Source organism: Amblyomma americanum, chromosome 5 (assembly GCF_052857255.1).
Source record: "Amblyomma americanum isolate KBUSLIRL-KWMA chromosome 5, ASM5285725v1, whole genome shotgun sequence".
In the NCBI taxonomy this organism is placed as follows: domain Eukaryota; kingdom Metazoa; phylum Arthropoda; class Arachnida; order Ixodida; family Ixodidae; genus Amblyomma; species Amblyomma americanum.
In genome coordinates, this window is record NC_135501.1 from 58,122,144 (window position 1) to 58,135,639 (window position 13,496).

Below are 13,496 nucleotides of genomic sequence, written 5' to 3' on the forward strand. Positions count from 1 at the left end.
CTCAGAACAGTTCCTCATGAAGCGACCGGATTCACCCCGGCTGAACTTGCGTATGGGAGAGCCGTACGTTCTCATCTCCGGATTTTGCGAGAATTCTGGAAGGGAACAGGAGAAAGCTAAACTGTCGTGAGTTACGTGTTCGAAATGCTTGACCGACTAAGACCTCCGCGGGCTCTAGTAGAGGAAAACTTGAAAGCTGCAAAGACAGGGGCAAAAGTCTATTAAGATCCAAACGCAAGGCAACGAACATTTCAGACGGACGATAAGGTCATGATTTTGCGTCCATCTAGGAAAAACAAAATGGAAGTGCAGTGGGAGGGACCGGTTTAAGTTCAGCACAGGCTATCAGAAACAAAGAACTAAGCCCTTCATGGATAGTGGACGCTTTGCTCAGCACCTTTGAACAAATCGGCTTTCCCGCGTAGATTCAAGTGGACCCCGTCCAGATGGAAACGCAACTGCATGTTCACCAACCTTGGCGCTACCTCACAACCACAGTGGCCTTTCCATTGCTTTACTAAAGTTAAAAAGTTGCGGCTCACCGTGTCTGCTGATGCTTGTAGAAACTTTGTCCTCTATATTTATTCGTTCTAATTTTAGTTATTTCTTTGTTCGAAGTCCTTTGAAGACGTAGATGTGACTAAGGTTAGCGCCTGATTGGATTGGCCTTGGGGTACACATTAACATGTGTATAAAATCGAGAGAATTGCCGCCGAATAAGAAACAAACCGCTATTTACGTTATCTAGAACACGCCGCGCTCCAAACCGCGAAGGGCTGTATAATAGAGGTACCTGAAGCGGGCAGAGTGGGTGGGGGAAGAAACGCGGGTCAATTGATGGCGTCCTATATAGTCGAAATCAAGAGGAAGAAATGGGCTTGGGCAGGGCATGTACTGCGCAGGCATTACAGCGTGGCGTGGGCTGTACATAGCCGCGTACATGTACATGGGGAGTGTGCATAGCGTACATTCCCCATTTCAGAGAAGATGGGTGGATGGTATACATTTCGACTTTATCTAATATTTTTATACATCAATGAATGAAGAGTGGAAAGAAGGGATATGCAAATATTGTTTCCACCAAATTGTTTAAAGGAGACAAAAAATTTGATCACGAACAGAGATCCCGCGGTTACACGCGCTGCTTGTTTTGCGAACTGTGGTCGCGAATAACACAATGTCTGACAAGGAGACGTTTAAAAATTTTCATAGCAATATATGGTCCCCCTACCCTTTCTAGCTATGGCTCCCCGCTGTACTTCTCGCTATAGTCCCCCTGTCTTCCATTTCCGCTGGCAGTAGCTCTGGTGCAGTTAAGATATTAGACAATTATTGCCGCGGCCGGCAATGTCATTTCCTTCTTTTTTTGTATTTCACCTTACACACACCACTTCTAATATTTCTATGACTTCAGAGTGCAGCCATGTCATTTAATATGACTATTTGTAAGCTTCTTCTTTAATCTCACACCTGGCGCATGGAAGGCTGTTTTGCTAACTTTGCAGCATTTATCTAAAAGTAGGAATAAGCTAGTGTAAATAAAGGAGTTGGACTTCGGTATGAACCGAAAAATAAGTACGGCGAATTGAGTTTTAGAACAGTGAGAAACTTATTTTCAGCAGGGTTTCGTTTTTAAAGTTTTGTCTGACGACCCGACCAATGCCAATATGAAAGAAAAGCGGAAAACAATAACTGAGAAGCTTACACGGCTGCACTGTGCGATGTAATATACAGTCGGGCACATCGGCCGCGAACGCTTCTTGCGGTCGAAACCGATATTCTCAGATCACCGCAAACATCCTTTCCGCGGGACGGGCAAAACCATGCCACCCTCAGAGTCTCATGTAACAGAGGGGACGGCAGAGAGCTCATCACCAACACCATCTTCATCAGCCTGACTGCGCCCGCAGCAGGGCAAAGGTCTCTCCCAATGTCTCTAGAATTAACCCTGTCCTTTGCCAGCTGCACCCACCGTACCTCCTCAAAATTCTTGACCTATTCCGTCCCCCTAACGTAAATTTCTGTCGCACCCTGCTACGCTTGCCTTCTCTTGCAATCCACTCCGTTACCCTTAACGACCAGCGCCTATCTTGCCTTCGCATTACATGCCCTGCCCAAGCCCATTTATTCCTCCTGATTTCAACTAGGACGCCATCAACTGGTTCACGTTTGTTCCCTCACCCACTCTGCCCGTTGCCGGTCTCTTAACGTTACACCTGTCATTTTTCTTTCCATGGCTCGCTGTGTTTTCCTTTAGTTAGCTTCCACGTTTCTGCCCCATAGGTGAGTACCGGTAAGATACAGCTGTTGTAAACATTGCTCTTAAGGCAGAGCGATTGCAGAACGGTTAACATGCAGAAAACGGTTAACATGCAGAGGGGCTGGAATTGACAAGGGAATACGTCTAACTAGGGCAGGTAGTGACAGCTGATCCTGATTATGAGAGGGAAATAACTAGAATGATAATAATGGGGTGGAGCGCATATAGCATGTTCTCAGATGATGAATGGCAGTTTACCAATATCCCTGAAGAGTGAAGTGTACAACATCTGTACGGGGCAGAAACGTGGAGGCTAACGAAAAGGGTTCAACTTAAGTTAAGGACAGCACAGCCAGATATAGAAAGAAAAATGATAGGTGTAACGTTGACAGACCGGAAGCTGGCAGAGTGGGTGAGGGAACAAACGCGGCTTAATGACCGCCAAGTCGAAATCAAGAGGAATAAATGGGCTTGGGCAGGGCATGTAATGCGAAGGCAAGACATCCGCAGTCCCTTAAGGGTAACGAAGTGTATTTTAAAAGAAGGGCAGGTCCCCACAATGCATTGCGTCATTATAGTATTTAAATGGTAGTTTTTTTTTTTCTTACGACAGAAAATCTAACTTCTCTTCAGGCACATGTCCTGATAAATGAATATACTCACGTAATCAAACTGAGTTGGGACAAAGTAGTGAAAGCCAAAAGTAATATGACAATGGTCTGGAAGCAGGGTACTTTCACTATTTATGCAGTGCTTTCTTGCAATCCCGGATTATAAAGCCTGTAATTAATATATCATGCACCCGAAGATACCTGGAGCAAATAAACAAATAATGAAATGATTGAATAATTGAATGATTTTTTATTCACTTTAACTACATCCCCTGAAATGGTGTAAACATGAGCTAAACATGAATCTGTCCAGTGCTACTGTCTTTATATGAAATAATTAGCACTGAATCTTTTTCCAGGCAGACAGATCTTCAGTCCTCGAAAAATTGAACGAACGGCTTACTGCAATTCGGCCACCTGACTTCATCACATGGCTGACAAGGTCACTATCGAAAAGAGCATTTTGGAAGGCAGCGAAGTGGAAGCAGTGCCTCCCTTACTACAGTCTGCCCTGCTGCTATGAAATCCTGCGGTATCAGTTCTGGGACCATTTTGCTCTCCTAGTGGAAGCAGTTTTCGTACTGCTTTGTGAGAAGATCGAACCTTGTGACCTACCTCATGCAGGTGATGCGAATTTATTTCATGGCTCTCAATTTCCTGTCTGCTAAGCTATAACAGATGCATGCAGTTTTAATGGGCAGCTGTTCAGCTGCATGAGTAGTAAGTATTGGTGCAGTGACTTCATTTTGGTATCAAAAAACCTGATTGCCAAGCCGATATGAAAGCTTAAATTGAAAATAAAACAAATTTAAAAATGAAAAATAGGTTGCCTGAGAATTGACTTGCCGACATCTCATGAAAGGGGGTCTAAAAGTCTGTCATTCCATACTCACTCTTAAAATTGAAAAACAGTAGACACACTCTATGACACGAGATACTACAGCACCATCGCTCTGTAGTGGTGTTTCGTCTTGCTTTATTTGACACCCAGCCTGTTTGCCAGAACTTGGCTATTTGCACAGAGCGAAAACTTTTCTCAAAAAAGAACACATGTGGCATCAGTAATTTCTGTCACAGATAATTACATATAGCTGGAGGTAACAGGTGAATGCAGCACATAAATAGGACGCATGAAAAAACAACGGCTTGCTTACCTAGTTCATTGCGCGCCATTTTCACTGCTTTTAATGCATAACCATACAATTACTGAAAATTACCTTGAAGAAAAAAGTGGTGCCACCGTCCGTGCGAGTTTTTTAAGGGCGCTTCATTTATTGCGGCAAAGCCAGGAACATGAAGCTTGGTATTTAGCTTAGCTAGTGTTGGGTCCAAAACATGGGCTCTGGCCCGGAATCATGGTTGCGCAGCAATACGCTGGTTAGATCTATCCACCGCAGCCGCGATGCTCGCCACCCTGTGCAGAATTGGACTTCTTTAACAAATTTACTATAAGTGAATGCTTTGTATTAGGCTCGTGTGAAAATTACCAGACTATTAATTTGAGGTTTGTAACCGAGAAAATGCCACTCAATCCATGTGAACACTGTCGAAGCCAATTATGAAACTTCTTCCTGGCATTCTTGCAGTGCATGAAGTTCTGCATCGCCTCTTTTTCTTTTAGGTATGTATGAGAAAATCTCTCAGACCAAATATCAGCATTAATTCAGACAGGGGGTGCATAGCAAAAGCTCGGACACTGCAAGAACTACTTGAGTACTTTAGGCTAGCATCAGGTAATTTCACTTTTAGCGATCTACTATTAGTGCCTTGCATCTGCTATGTTGCATTCTCTAACTGGCCCCTTAGGGTCTACTTGCAGAGAGCTATTGCTGTCCCAGTCAATGGTCAGAGTCTACAACGGCATTTCGCTGACCCTCACAGTTTGGGGAGCGGAGTAATCTCCTGCAAAAGTAGTACAAGCTTCCGTGCCTCAAGATAACGCTGCAGTGACTAAAACAAGAAAAACTGGAGTGATAGTAAACACTTTTACAATAGTAAATTGAAGAGGTAGGACTGCGACATTCCTAGAGTGCTACTCTGAGATTTTACTTTCTCTCATTTGTATGCAAACAGGGAATTCATAGCTTTATATTGTGCGCTTTCTTTTTCTCTTCGTCACAGATAGTATGCTGCAAACTTTCATCGACAAAGCAGCAGCCCTATAAAAAGTACGCTGCATGATCTTTAACCTTCCCTTGCTGCAACATGTTGTCAACAGTGTGAAGAACCTGGGACCCTTATGAAGTCATTCTTCCTTTGCATTTGAAGGTGGAAATGGCGCTACTATGAAGCTTTTGACAGCAGCGAAAGGAGTGCCAAATCAGATCGTAGAGCGCATTGCTGTGAGTCAACAGCTGAATGAGAACTTGCTCGAGAATCAAGATGCACCTAATATATTTGAATTGTGCCATGACATGTTAGGCTACAAAAAATTGTGCATTCGATGAGTTTTTGCAACGCGCGTGTTTTTGGCAAGTCTACCACTTCTTAGCAACTCTCATCAAGTGAGGCACTAGCCCTCAACAATTTTAGAGAAGGTGTGACAATTGCAGCAGGGCATTTCGCCTTTTTATGTCAACACTATTTTTTGGAGTCGTCAGTACAAACAATCAAAAAAGAGGAATTGCGGCGTTTTTCAGAACACAGATGGCACTCCATACATAATTAATTGGATTTTAGAGGTATCTGATTGCTCTGGAGGGGAAAGACTTGTATTGCTTTGCAAAAAAACTGGTAGTCATTGATAACCCAATCATGTATGCTCACATAAATGAGTGTTTTATCTTTCTAGAGCATCTTATTACTGTACTTCCACTCCCTCCTGTTGTCAAACCTTGTGTTTTTTTGGAATTTGATGATAAAATGTTTGTCTGCACAGTCGCGAACATAATAGAACGGGACTGATTTATTTTTAACTTCTCAAGGAGGAGCCTAGACAGCAAGGTTGTCTTTGTTTTGGCTATTGATTCCTTCTCTGTGACGTAATGCCGCAGGTGTCAAAGGCAGGAACCGATTTTCCCTTTGAGTTAGATGGCTGTGAGATCCAACATGAAATTAAGTATTTTCAAACACTTCTGGATCTCGGAGTTGACGATTTACTTACCTGTACTTTCTTTTTCTCATGATGCAAACGCTTTCATATGAAATAGTGTTTCTCAGTAGTGATTTATCTGCATAAAGTAATAAATATGGTGGCAGTTTCTGCCTGCAAACCAACCACTGAACAGCCATAACTCTCAACAGCCTCTGTAGCTTAGATAGATATATTTTTGGCATGCTCAATTTATATCGTTCCACCTGTTATTACAGTTGCTGCAAGTTGGGCTGCAGTCCTTTTTGGAACGTTACAGCCCTCTGAGCAGTTTAAAACTTATTTCTATAGCAAAAGTTTACAATAAAAATTTTAGTTTTCAGTTCGCCACGTCCTCCTGCAAAATCGACCGATACCAGTGATTGTTTTTTTTTTTTTTCATATGCTGCTTCCTCTTTGTTGTTTCCGCTTCTGGCATGATCTCTGTTATGACTTAACACGGAAGTTAAAGTGTTTGAACACGGGAAAAATGAAGTTGGAAGGCTTTTTTTTTTTTTTGCCGCAACATTCTTGTTAGAGGGTGCCTGATTAGAGTTCACTCTTTACCTCACCAACGACTAACTTTTCATTTGCACTGTATAGAAATAAAGAATTTTACGCACTGCTTACATGCTCTGTGTAAAAGTGATTTCTTCTGAAGATTGCTGCCTAAAATAAGAGAAGTATAAATCTATTCTGTGGACGAGAGAATCCGGGAAAGTGTTATGATGTGAGGCCATATCATCAGTACTAAGAAGTATATTGTCAGTGGGATGAATGCATTTTAAATACAAGAACCCTGGAGCTAAAATGTCCCCGTAGAGCTCTTTGTCGACAAGGAATGAGAGGCATAAGCGTATCATTTGCAGATCCAGCTTAATCAGGGTCACTTGATGTGCAATGCCCAAGTAACTTAGGATATGCAAGCCCGGCCATGTCCAACAGAAAATTTAAATGACAGTTTTCAGTGATTGAAGAGCAGCAGCAAAACACTGCTCTCACGGGATGAAAAATGCAAAATCCAGAAACGGACTGAACTACTGCAGTGTTGTTATTGGAGTATTGCCATGCCTGACACATGGCTGACTTGCATGGGAGCTTTTGCCTACTCAGTACAGAGCACGGATGACTCGGGCTGTTTCAACAATCAGCGTGCACACGCTCTTTGTTCTGCCAAAACGTGCTCTGCATCTGCTCAACTTCGGGTTTACCACTTGAAACCGTACGTCTGAAGCAAGTTGCTAAAGAAGGATTTTCATTCGAGTGCTGCATGGGTAGCCGTTTTTTCTTAAGACTTTTTATTGTGTCTTCATATCCAGAAAGCATATGAGTACATTGCGAGAAATTCCATTGGGTAAGAGCATATTTGTTTCGTCCCCTTCGAACTTTTTAACACCCACTACGCCATCAACAGGGCTCTTACTTTTCAGAAACGCAGTCAGTGCGCTTTCGCCTGAACCTGTGAATTTATACTGAAAAAAAATGTACGGTTCTGTGAACGTTGTAATGCTATGATATTGTAGGCCATAAAAACGCCTCTGTGGAGATGTACAAGTAACGCCTCTGCCGGCCACTTATTTACTTGAGTAGTAGGAATCTACCAGCACACAGGAAGCAATTTGCCAGATCTGCTCCTTCGAGAGTGGGCCTGTGCCGAGCACACGGCTTCACGCCGAGCTGGCCGCCTGGCTGGGCTGCATCTTTGAGTCTCCAATTCGGGCTGGACCTCAGAATGAGGTCCATGCAGTGCTCTAATGTGCACAGCCTGCTCTTCAGCAATTATTAATGCAAAAGCATTAGATGGCTATGTTGACGCTGGATGTGTCCCTCAACATGTGTCGCCAGAAGGTGTTCTCCTGTGACGTCCCTGGGGCCCTCGTTCACCATTCCTGATAGCAAGAGAGTAAGTAGCGATTATGAAGATTGTGATGATGATAGTTCGATAATGATACTTGGTAATAGCGATGATGATGATTATGATAGTGATAGCAATAGTGAAAGTCAGTGATAGCGATGATGATAGTACTGATGATAGCGATAGCAAAGTGGTTTGAGTCCCGCAGAGGACGTGGGCTCGAGTGCTGCAAAAGACGTGGGTTCGCGTTTCGCAGAGGTCATAGGTTACAGCGCTGCAAAAGTCGTGGGTGCGAGTCCCGCAAAAGGTCGTGTTTTGGAGTCCCGTGAAGTTCGTGGGTAATGAAAAGAGAGGAAGAGAGGAGAAAGAGAAAGGCTTCCGCATTTTCGCTCTTACGCGGACTTGAGTGCAATCCTGTAATTTTTTATTGGCGATCATTCTTGCTTACTTGCTCAAATCGAACTCCCGAAAAGTAGCTCAATTTTCTGTGACCGTTTTGCCACGGCGGTGTTGCACGTACTCTGCGCACAAACTGTACTGAAACTAGCTCCTCAGGAGTGTTCAGCGAGGTTATCAGAAGTCGGTTGCGAACGTTTTTCACGAGTTGAGGAAAATCAGAAAGGAAGTAAAGAAAGCAGCTGCTGTCATCAGGGTGCAGAGTTTTGCAGAGCACTTCCTTCGATGAAGCAAGTATGTTGAATTTTCACCACATCACTCTGTTCCATGAAGCTCCATCACAAGGTTAAGTAGTCCACGAATAGGCCAGCTTTCTTTGCCAAAGCTGTAGCCTCCAGCACGATTTTGGCTAATAGGTCACATCTGACATTCTCTTGACTACCGAATGTTCCAAGCACCTGTGTGAAGCTGCCCACAAGTGACACAAACAAGACGACAGGCCCGTGATCGCAAGGGCAGTGATTCTTGGCCCTTAAGCGTGTACTGCGCCAAATCTACAAAGCCTTCAATCTTGCCTTCAGTGCTCACAGCCAAGCGCTCAGAAAGCTTCATTTCGTCAATGACGATACGTCCATGCCGGTGCATATTGTCAAGTTGGGCTACTTTGGTTTTTAACGCGCTCAGCATCTTTTCAATGAAGCCATAGCCAGTTCTGTAGCGAACAGTGCACTTGCGTATTGTGGTTTCGCTTGGAAGTGCAAGGATGTTTTACTTCCTCATGTACTGATACAACTTAGGATTTCTTATCTTGAGCAAAATGACCTCCAGCATCGATTCACTGTTGTATCGCATTCCACATAAAGTCTTCCTTTGTGCTGCTTCAAAGCACTATTTGGCGGCAAGCTGGTGTTTTGGAGGTAGTGATTCTATCCTTGCTGCCAATCCTTCTTCAGTACTAGCAGAAGATTCATTTTTTTCAGACTCTGAATGTGTTCTTCAAGGCTTCCTAGCTTCAACAAGAGCCTCTTGTTTCTGCGCTTGCATACCTTCAGCTTCCGCTCGGTACTTCAACAGGTTTTAGCCGTTGTTTTTCTATGCTTCTTCAGTCGCGATTGCCGGGTGGGAAGGGCCTTCCTTAAATACTTGCAGATGATGAAATACGCCCCCTCCTTCTTCGCACTTCCTAGGCACTAAATGCTGAAAACAGCCCAACACTTGAACTGTATTTGGCCTTGTAAGTTTGTAGTCAGGTTGCTCAACAAAAAATCGAGATGAGCAGCTACTCCTTTGCACAAGTGCAGTGCACACGCTTGACCCAGGACGGTTTACACATCCCGCATTGTAACTACTGCCACCTCTCCTACGAGCTTCCCGAGCACAAACTTTCTCGGGTTGAAAACACCATCGCTGTTTACAGTGAAGAACACTGCCTTTTCTACGCTGATGCCCCCTGTGCCGGCGTGTAGGGAGCAACACGTGAAACGCGCACCCTCAGCGTTACGTAGCTCATGAAACGTCCAGTACATTACAGGCAGTCTCGCTTCTTTCAAGGAGGCAACTGTTACAACAGCGCCTTTCGCTTGTCGTGGGCTCGTCCAAGACATCAGGCTCGTCTGTAGTAGACAGTCGCGGCTTTTTCCTGGGCACGACATTCTCTATAGATTTCCTGCTCCTTTCATTTCTTTTAGCAGGCAAGCGCTTACTGATATATGAGGGAACGTTCGGTGGAATAGTTGGAACGGCGTCCGATGTGAGCATCGGGATCTCGCGCGGAATTCGCCTCTGCGTGCCGTTAATATAATGAACATAGTCCCTGAAGATGAAATGCATCTCGAAATGCAACTCACAAACAGCACAATCAGGTGTGAGTCTCCTTTCGTCTCTGCGAAGGTTTCGTTCCCACAGGCTAGTTCTCTCCGGTTCGGCGGGTGCTTTGAATAACGAGAGTTTGGCCGTTTGCTTGATCCGGGAGTATCCTGTGTTACACCCCGGTGCGTAACAGTGGTTCAGGCGTTGCTTCTGAGCCATTCTCGCGTTGTAGTAGCCAACATTCACACACACAAAAAAACAACGAGGAACACCGCCTAACAAGCACAGCGGACGTCCACTCCCACCTGCAGAACGACGATCACATTCAAGATTGGTCGACTGAAGCGCCACCGCTCCGTTCGCCACCAGCGGATTCAGGCTCCACATTGCGCCGCCGCCTCCGCCCCCTGCACTTCCCCTTCTAGGGCACTGTACCTCGAGCTCAGCCTTGAAGAAGAAGAGGCCACGGCCGCGTGAGGATCCCTTGAAATTATGGCGCTGCCGAGGTACAGATCACGTGACAACGCCTTGCACGCACGTCACACTACCTTCGTCGTCTGTTGCTGCGGTGCGCACACGCCGGTGGCTGTGCGTCTGAAGCGTGTGAAGCACATTCTTTTTCCCATGCTACGCGCGCAGATGCACTCAATGATCGAACGAAAAAGCCTCTCGAAACGCCTTCGGCCGGCATGACGTACCAGCCGGTAGACTGCGACGAGAGGAAAAGTGCGGAACGGAACTGCTCCCCTCCCGCGCGACTCCCCGTCCATTCTGGGATGGCACTTCGCGCAGCGGGGCTATGCAGGCCTTCCCACCCGCTGCTGAACAACTCAAGCAGTTTGTGGGCGGAGGAAAAAGCGCGCTTACCTCTGCTGCTGAACGAATACGACGCTGTATTTACAGAGTGGCCTGGCTGCAATACGCTGGTTAGACACAAGATTGAGACAGGCGACGCCGTTCCGTGGAAGTGCAATCCTCGGCCATTCAGCTTGGCTAAGAGGAAAGCTCTCAATAACGTTCTGGACGAACTTCTCGGCACAGGTGTGGCACTTTCAAACAGCCCCTGGGGGTTTCCAGTGGTGCTGACCCTCAAAAAGGATGGCACTACCCACCATTGTGTGGACTATAGACGCTTAAACAAGGCGGCACGGAAGGACGCATACCCACTTCCGAGCATCCCTCGATAGTGTCAAATTTTGGTGGAGCGAAGTATTTCACTGCGCTCGATGCCAGCAGAGGATGCTTTCAGGTGGAGATGAGTCCCAATGACCGATAGAAGACTGCCTTCACTTGTCACAGCCAAAACTCGGCAGAGAAACCGTCTTGGAGTCCCCCGTTCCCCGAGGCAGCGGCTTCGCCCATGAGAGCAGCTTGGTACCCCGCTGGGCCGACCTCGCAAGCCCTCGGTGGCAGAGGGAAGTTGGGTCGACGCGCCTTTGCCGCCCACCGTTAGAAGCAAAAGAGGGCGAGCCAAGAGCGAGCGGTTAAGCCAGCTCAGTGGAGGCCTGCTGCACGCTATATGCAACGGGTCAACACGGTGCGCAACTACCCCGAGCCTGCCTGCCGCCCACGCGTCCCCGGAAAGCTGTCCTGGCCGACTGACCATCGGAATTGGGACCTGCGGTCATCGACCCAATTCAGCCCTTGGCTCCACGGTCGTCCATAGCGGTCGTCTGCACTTCCTTCCTGTCGTGGCGCCCGTGGCCTTCGACGACGGCACGGGTGGCTGTAAGCTGCAACTTTTCTTAATTGGTTTTAATCTTAAACGATGTTTGGCCGGCCCCGCTCGGTACATCCATCGGTGAACGCACTCACTTCTCGGCCGTAGGGAAGTTTTAAGAAGGGGGGGACATCAATCTCCTGCCCGACAGTAACGGCCACGCGTAATTATCACGCGATGTTATGCGCGCGCCTTTAAGGGAGGTTTGCTAGGAAAGGCACTTACGCCGCCCCCGCTTCCTTTCGCGCCCCTGCAGCGACGCCGCAGCGGAGACTTTCCCTCTTTCCTTTCTTAGCACGGAGAGACCTCCTCTCCACAGCCAGGGATAAGGCGCGTTTCTCCTGTGGCTCTGAGGCCCTCCACTACTTGATTGAAACATGTAGCGATATTTGTACCCAGCTGGGTTACTTCCTTCGTAAGAGTGTTAACTTTTTCGTCGAGACTCGTACGAGCGCGGGAAGGGCCATACTATACAGATTATAGATTTGCGAACAGCCCCCAGAGAGGGACTCGAAAACGCAATCACCCGCGCACATCAGGAAAGCTCTTTAAAACCCTACCTAAGAACATGCACCCCGCGCACCACGAAGGCCGACGCACAGCGAGGGCTCGTGCGCTACACACTAAATACGGCCAGAACGCCAATGTGGCGTACGTGGACGCAGCAGAATACCGGCAAACCCAGAGAAAAGCGTTTGCACTGGTTGCGGTGACCGGGAACGGCTCCCCGTTGGCGGCCGCGTCGATAGAAACCACCTCCTCCTAGACGGCGGAGGAAGCGGCAATAGCCTTAGCTATAGTGAACACGTGGGCTGATATTATATTCAGTCACTCCAAAACAGCCATTCGCAATTTTGCGAGGGGCCGTATCACATCTACTTTATTCCGCATCCTTCGAAACGCCCCCCTTCTGATTAGAGAAGTTGAAGTGATCTGGGTCCCGCCCACTCGTCTAATCCAGGGAACGAGGCGGCTCACACGCAAGCCCGAGGTTTCGTCGAGCGGGCAGTGAGCGCGCCCTCCAACCCGAATTTCACGAGAGACGGGTTAATCTCATTTCATGACATCACCCATCACTTTAGGCTGGAGAGACGCGCATATCCCCCCTCCCCCCAAATCGTTACCTGGAAGTTACCTGGCGCCGACTGCAAACACGCTTTCTTCTGAATCTGGCAGTGCTTGCCCTCATGTACACTGTCCAATACGACCCAAGGTGCCATAACTGTGGTGAAAGGGCCACATACGACCACAATCTCTGGAACTCCGCAAATGGTCCGCCTCTGGCGGAGTTGATACAGCTCCCTTCTCCCGAGCGGTGGGAGGCCGTGCTGGTTAGCTCGGACCCTAACATTCAAGTACGGGCAGTTGAGCGGGCCAATGAGGTCGCCGCCAGCCATGGGCTAGCGGCCATCTAGTATGTGTCTCCTGCAACCTGCTCTCGACGCAATAAATGTTATAATCAATCAATCAATCCCGCGGCTCGCTCGTCTTCTGGCACGAATCACTGATCTGCCACGGAGGCCGCTGCTGTCACCGTATCGCCCGGCCACCGCGTGTGTCTTGACTTGACCGCCGTCGGCCGTGAGCGAGAAGCCACGCGAGGTGAGCGGAACTACAGTGTACTAGAATATTATAGTTCAATACAGCGCAACCTTCCTGCCCCACCATTTTGTGTGCGTTCCACACCCCCCCCCCCCCCCCCCCTTGTGCTTTTCACCCCCGTACGCGAGCGGAACACTCCCTCGTTACGGCGTTGTTTTGTTGCTGCTACTTGT